A 6,000-nucleotide genomic window follows, 5' to 3' on the forward strand; every position below is an offset into this window, starting at 1 on the left:
TTTATTATATATTATCATTTTAGAGTTTTAGTATATTGCATATTTTTTAGCGATGCACATTGCGTATATATGTTCATATTGTCACATTTTGAGGAAGTGGTGAGTGCTGGCAGCTATTTTCTAGTATTTTTTTTTTGGGGGGGGGTTTGAGGTTTTATTAAATTTTTAGTTTTTTTGATTTTTTTAGTTTTGGCAGCTCACAAGGTTTATACATATATATGTCTCCCAGTTCAGCCATTTCCTTATTTGTGGAGCGCATAAACCTAGCTAAATCTTGTTGTATAGCCCCTTTAAGAGTAAAGATCATATCCTTCATGGTAACTTCAGTCATAGGTAGGCCTGAGGTGGGGAATGCATCTAGCTTCTGACTGCATTCAATAGACTGCTCCATTTCCTCCCAGGGTTATTCTCATCAGGGTTGGCATCTGGGGAGTTTAGCCTTCTTTTTTGCTTCACAGGGCTGTTGGAGGGTGAGGATGGGGATGTGTGCTGGGTGCCTGTGTCAGGTGACTCACCCTCTCCATTGCAGGGGACGCTGCTGGATTGTGACAGGGAAGCATGTCTCTCAGCACTGGCGCCATCTTGGATCAGCCTGGATGGGACTAAGGTGAAGAATTCAGTCAGCTTCAGTGGCCCCCTCTCTCCTTTACTTTAGACATGGCTGTATTTTGGTTCTCCGTGGTCTTCTCTATTCTCCGCAATTTGGCTGTGTCACATCGCTGTAGATAGCTGTATAGCACCTGGTGTGTTAGCGCTCCTCTCTCACAGCACCATACGCTCTGGCTGCCGGCTCAGCCCCCCCGACTGCAACCAATTTAATATCAGGTATTTTGAGAAGAATCAGTAGCCAGCCGGGGTGGTATCTATAAGATTTGAGCTAAATGAGGAAAAATACCAACCACAAGATGTAAGTGTCTACTTTTTACTGACAAAACTACATTGAAATGCAATTCTATTGGTTTTCATTGATTTTATACCTTGTAACTTATAATTCACATGTGTACTTCTTTATAGAAGTAAACGAAGAAATGTCTTCCTCTTCTCCTTCTCTCTCTTATGTGTTTCTTTCTCTCTCTGTCTTACTCTATCCTAGTTGTCTCTCTCTCTCTCTCTCTCTCCTTCTATCTTTCTCTTTCTCCATCTATATCTGTCCTATTTGCCTTGCTTTCTCTCTCTCTCTCTCTTTCCCTTTTCTGTCACCTCGTTCTTTCTTTTTTCTCTACAGGCAAAGTCTTCTTTAACTGGCCCAAGCTGGTTCACAAATGTTATGTTAATTTTAATATACTGTCTACAGATCATGAAGAAGAAGAATATGACCAGAATTTCTGCAATCCACCTCCTAGGGTTTCAGACCCCACAAAATGTAAAATTGTTGGTGGTTTTTATTTTCTTTATGCTTTATTGTGTGACAATATGTGGAAACCTCCTAATCATCACACTTGTGTCCTACAGCAAATCTCTCCATTCTCCCATGTACTTCTTCCTCTCCCAGCTCGCTGTGTCGGATATCATACTTGCAACCGACATTCTTCCAAATATACTCAGAACAGCTTTGGTGAATGATACCATAATGCCATTTTCGGACTGCCTCTCCCAGTTTTTTTTCTTTTGTGTTGCATTATTATTGGAGTGTCTTCTTTTATCTGTGATGTCCTATGACAGATATTTGGCTATCTGTAAACCATTACACTATAGTCTGATAATGGACTCCCGCTGTTGCTTTATATTGATTATTTCCTGTTGGACTTCAAGTTTTATAATTGTGGTGATGCACACTTTAAATTTATCTCAATTGCAATTTTGTGGTCCCAACATCATTGATCACTTTTACTGTGAAGTTGATGCAATTATTAAACTTTCCTGCTCCGATACAGCAATTATTCATATGGAAATAGCATTGTTGAGTGTTTTATTTGATGTCATTCCATTTTTCATTGTCATTTTATCTTACATTATTATCATAGTCACCATTCTTAAAATCCAATCCATTACAGGAAGGCAGCAGGTTTTCTCTACTTGTAGTTCCCACCTGGCTGTTGTCTTTATCTATTATGGCAACCTGGCTTGTGCTTACATGGTACCCAGTAAAGGACAGTCAGGCAACATTACTAAATTCCTTTCATTATCTTATACTGTAGTTACCCCACTGATAAATCCAGTTATATACACTTTAAGGAACAAGGACCTGAAAAAAGTATTGAACATTATTTTTACTAACATCTGTATGTGGATTTAATTAGACATTAAAAATTACTCTAAAATGAATTAGACATATAAAATATAATACAAATACACTTATATTGAATGCTTTTGCATGATGGAAATTTATTTTATAAAATCTTACAAACTAGACATATGCAAAACAAAAAAAAAGTGTTTTGTTTCGTTCATGTTGATTCGTTATTTACATTCATTCATTTAGTTAAATTTGTTTAATTCTTTTAATTTGTTTTCAAAATTAGTTTTGTTTATTCTATTTAGAATTTTCTAAATTCAGTCGAATTGAACTCAATTTGGCTGAATTTGGAAAATTTTAATCGATTTGAATATGAATTCTGTTCATTTTGCAATTGAATTTGAATCAAATTCCATTCCAATTTGATTCTAATCTATTCGAAATATGAATTTCGTAAAATGGTTATATTGTTCTATTTTGTTCTATTCTATTAAATTTTTTATTCTATTCTATTCAATTTATTTACATTCTATTATTTTTTTTTTCTATTTTATTATTTTCTATTCTATTCTATTATATTCTTTTCTTTTCAAATTCATACTTATTCTATTCAAAATTTGAATTTTGGAAGATGGTTATATTCTTTTTTTTTTCTATTCTTTTCTATTCTATTCTAGTCTATTCTATTATTTTATTTTATATTTTATTCTAATCTATTCTTTTCTATTCATTTGGAATTTATTCTATTCAAATTTTTGGAGATGGTTATATTCTTTCTATTCTGTTGTGTTTTGAATTCTATTCTATTTTTTTTTATTTTCTATTCTATTGTATTCGAATTTGAATTTATTCTATTCAAAATTCAAATTTCAGAAGAATGTTATATTCTTTCTATGTTATTCTATTCTTTTTTTCTATTCTAGTCTATTCTATACTTTTTATTGTATACTATTCTTTTCTATTGTATTCAAATTCAAATGTATTCTATTTGAAATTCAAATTTTAGAAGATAGTTATATTCTTTTTATTTTATTCAATTTTTTTTAATTCTATTATATTTTATTCTGTTCTTAATTTGCACTGGCAGCTGGGAAGGATGCAGGAAAGGGTTCAGTGTTGTTGGAGCGAGTTCAGCCACCACGCCTCCAAAATGCTAATGGTGATTCTGCCACAGCTCTCTCCTCCACCCCTCCTCTTCTTCTTCCTCTATGGCCTCTTCTGCAGATTTGTCCTCTGAACCAGCGGTGCTCAGTAAGCGTTCAAGGGGCTACTCAGGCAGTCAGGCTAAAAGATGCCATGCGGTGCTTGAATTGGTATGCCTAGGGGACAGGAGCCACACTGGGACAGAGATTCTATCAGCTCTGCAGGGGCAGGCTCAGAGGTGGTTCAGCCAGGAATGGTTGTATGAGACAATGGAACCAACCTTCCCTCTGCCCTCCAACAGGGACACTTGACCCATGCTCCATGTTTGGCACACATCCTGAATTTGTTGGTGCAGTGGTGCAGGTAGCCAGGCTTACAGATTCTCCTGAGGCAGGCCAGAAAAGTCTGTGTAATTGCTGCTGGTCATACAATGCCAGTGCTTGACTGGTTGACATTTAAATGGAATGCAACCTGCCCACCAACCGCCTCATTTGTGACATGCCCACCAGGTGGGCTGCACACGCAGCAGAGGGCCATCAATGAGTACCTGTGTGAGTATGGCACCAGGACAGGGTCAGGGGAGCTTGGCTTCTTTTTGCCATGCTAGTGGCTACTGCTCCAGGATGCATGCACTAGCCTGTCACCATTTGAGGAGGCCACAAGGATGGTGAGCAGTGACAATGCATGCATCAGTGACACTGTCCCTCTAGTTTTTCTGTTGGAGCACACGCTTTGTGGAATCATGGACAGGCCACTTGAGGCAGAACAGCAGGAGGAAGAGGAGGACTTCCTTACCTCTCAAAGCCCCCTTTATAGCATTCCTGTGGGCCCGCCAAACACACAGGAAGAAGAGGAGGAGGAGGATTGTGTCAGCATGGATGTAGAGGATAACACTCAGCAGCAATCTTTAAGGGATGGTTTTCAGTCTCCAGAAACCCATGGAGTTATATGTAGCTGGGAGGAGGTAGTTATGGATCATGTGATCCTTAGTGACCCAGAGGACTCAGAATCGAATGCCTCTGCAAACTTACGCTGCATGGCCTCCCTTAGTCTGCAAAGCCTGTGAAAGGACCCTAGGATTCGTGGTATCAAGGAGAGGGATCATTACTGGCTGGCAACCCTTCTTGATCCACGTTACATGGGTAAGGTTGCAGAACTCATCCTGCCTTCTCAGAGGGAGCAGAGGATGAAACATCTTCAGGAGGCCTTGAAGGCCTGGGAGGTTACTATTTCCTGGTGCTGGACAATGTGTTGCTGAGGCTTTGTTCAGTCAGAGGAAGAGCGGTGGAGAAGGTGGCCAGCTGGCTGATGCCTTTAAACAATTTTTCAGTCCTCAGCGCCAAGGTCTGACCAGTTCAAGCAACCATCGCCAGAGCCTGCATTACATGGTGCAGGAATATCTAGGGGCAAGAGCAGACTTAGAGACCTTTTCAACAGAGCATCCACTGGGTTACTGGGTCTTGAGGATGGACCACTGGCCAGAACTTGCTCAATATGCAATTGAGCTACTGGCCTGGCCTGCATCCAGTGTGCTTTCTGAACGCACATTCAGTGCTGCTGGAGGGTTTGTAACGGATCAAAGAGTACATCTGTCCACAGACTCTGTCGATAGGCTCAAATTCATAAAAACGTATCAGTCTTGGATCAGCAGCTAACAAGCACCTGATGCTGATGTAACTGATTGATTTTGCTATGGATGTGAGATCCCTTGAAGACTGCCTATGCTGTCTATCCTAATTCTCCTCAATCTTGATGATGCTATCTTACAAAAATATTTTTGGTTTAGGGCACCACAACCACCATATACAGTATACTGCTGTTCAGAGTATATAGTGCCTGGGGGACCCCCACGCCATTTTTTTAAAAAGAAAAACAAGAAAGATCCTGGACTGCCGCACTCCATGAAAAATAGCATCTTTATTGGCAAAAATAGATAAAAATCCAAAATACAGTCACATCAAGGGTGGATAAGACAGAGATTAATAATCTTATCCACCCTTGATGTGACTGTATTTTGGATTTTTATCTATTTTTGCCAATAAAGATGCTATTTTTCATGCAGTGCAGCAGTCCAGGATCTTTCTCCTTTTCCTACACAATAGTGCAGAGCCAGCACCCTAGAGTTTGAGTAGGGCAGGAGCATCAATTCAGGTGTGGAAGTTTTGTATTTTTTAAAAAAAATTGGGTGTGGGGTTCCCATACTATCCATACCATCCACTGGTCTGGTATACATACCAGACCAGTGACGATCCAGAATTGGATGTATATGGTCTCAGCTCCCCAGATCTCAATCCAGGGCTGATACTCTTCCACAATGTACACCACGGAGAAGGCATTCCAGGTCTCTCACTGACACACCTACGCAATCACTACTCCTTAAAGTTAATCTCTGTCTACTTGAGCTTCCTTTTTTTGTTGGATAATACACAGTTTAGTACAGCTGATCAAAACAGTTTATTTGTACTCTATAATTATTGATCTAGTTATTGATGAAGTTGGTAGACCCCTGTAGAAATTTTAGTTAAATAACTGTTCATCCCATGTATTCTGATCTTGAATACAATATGCATGCTTCACTTTTTTATCTTTGATATGCTGTTTTACTGTAACACTTTGATTTTGTGAAGCTTGTTGTATAGCTCTTTGTACCTGTTACTTCTATGAAAAACATAAATAAAGAA

The sequence above is a fragment of the Aquarana catesbeiana genome, linkage group LG03 (assembly GCF_042186555.1).
Source record: "Aquarana catesbeiana isolate 2022-GZ linkage group LG03, ASM4218655v1, whole genome shotgun sequence".
In the NCBI taxonomy this organism is placed as follows: domain Eukaryota; kingdom Metazoa; phylum Chordata; class Amphibia; order Anura; family Ranidae; genus Aquarana; species Aquarana catesbeiana.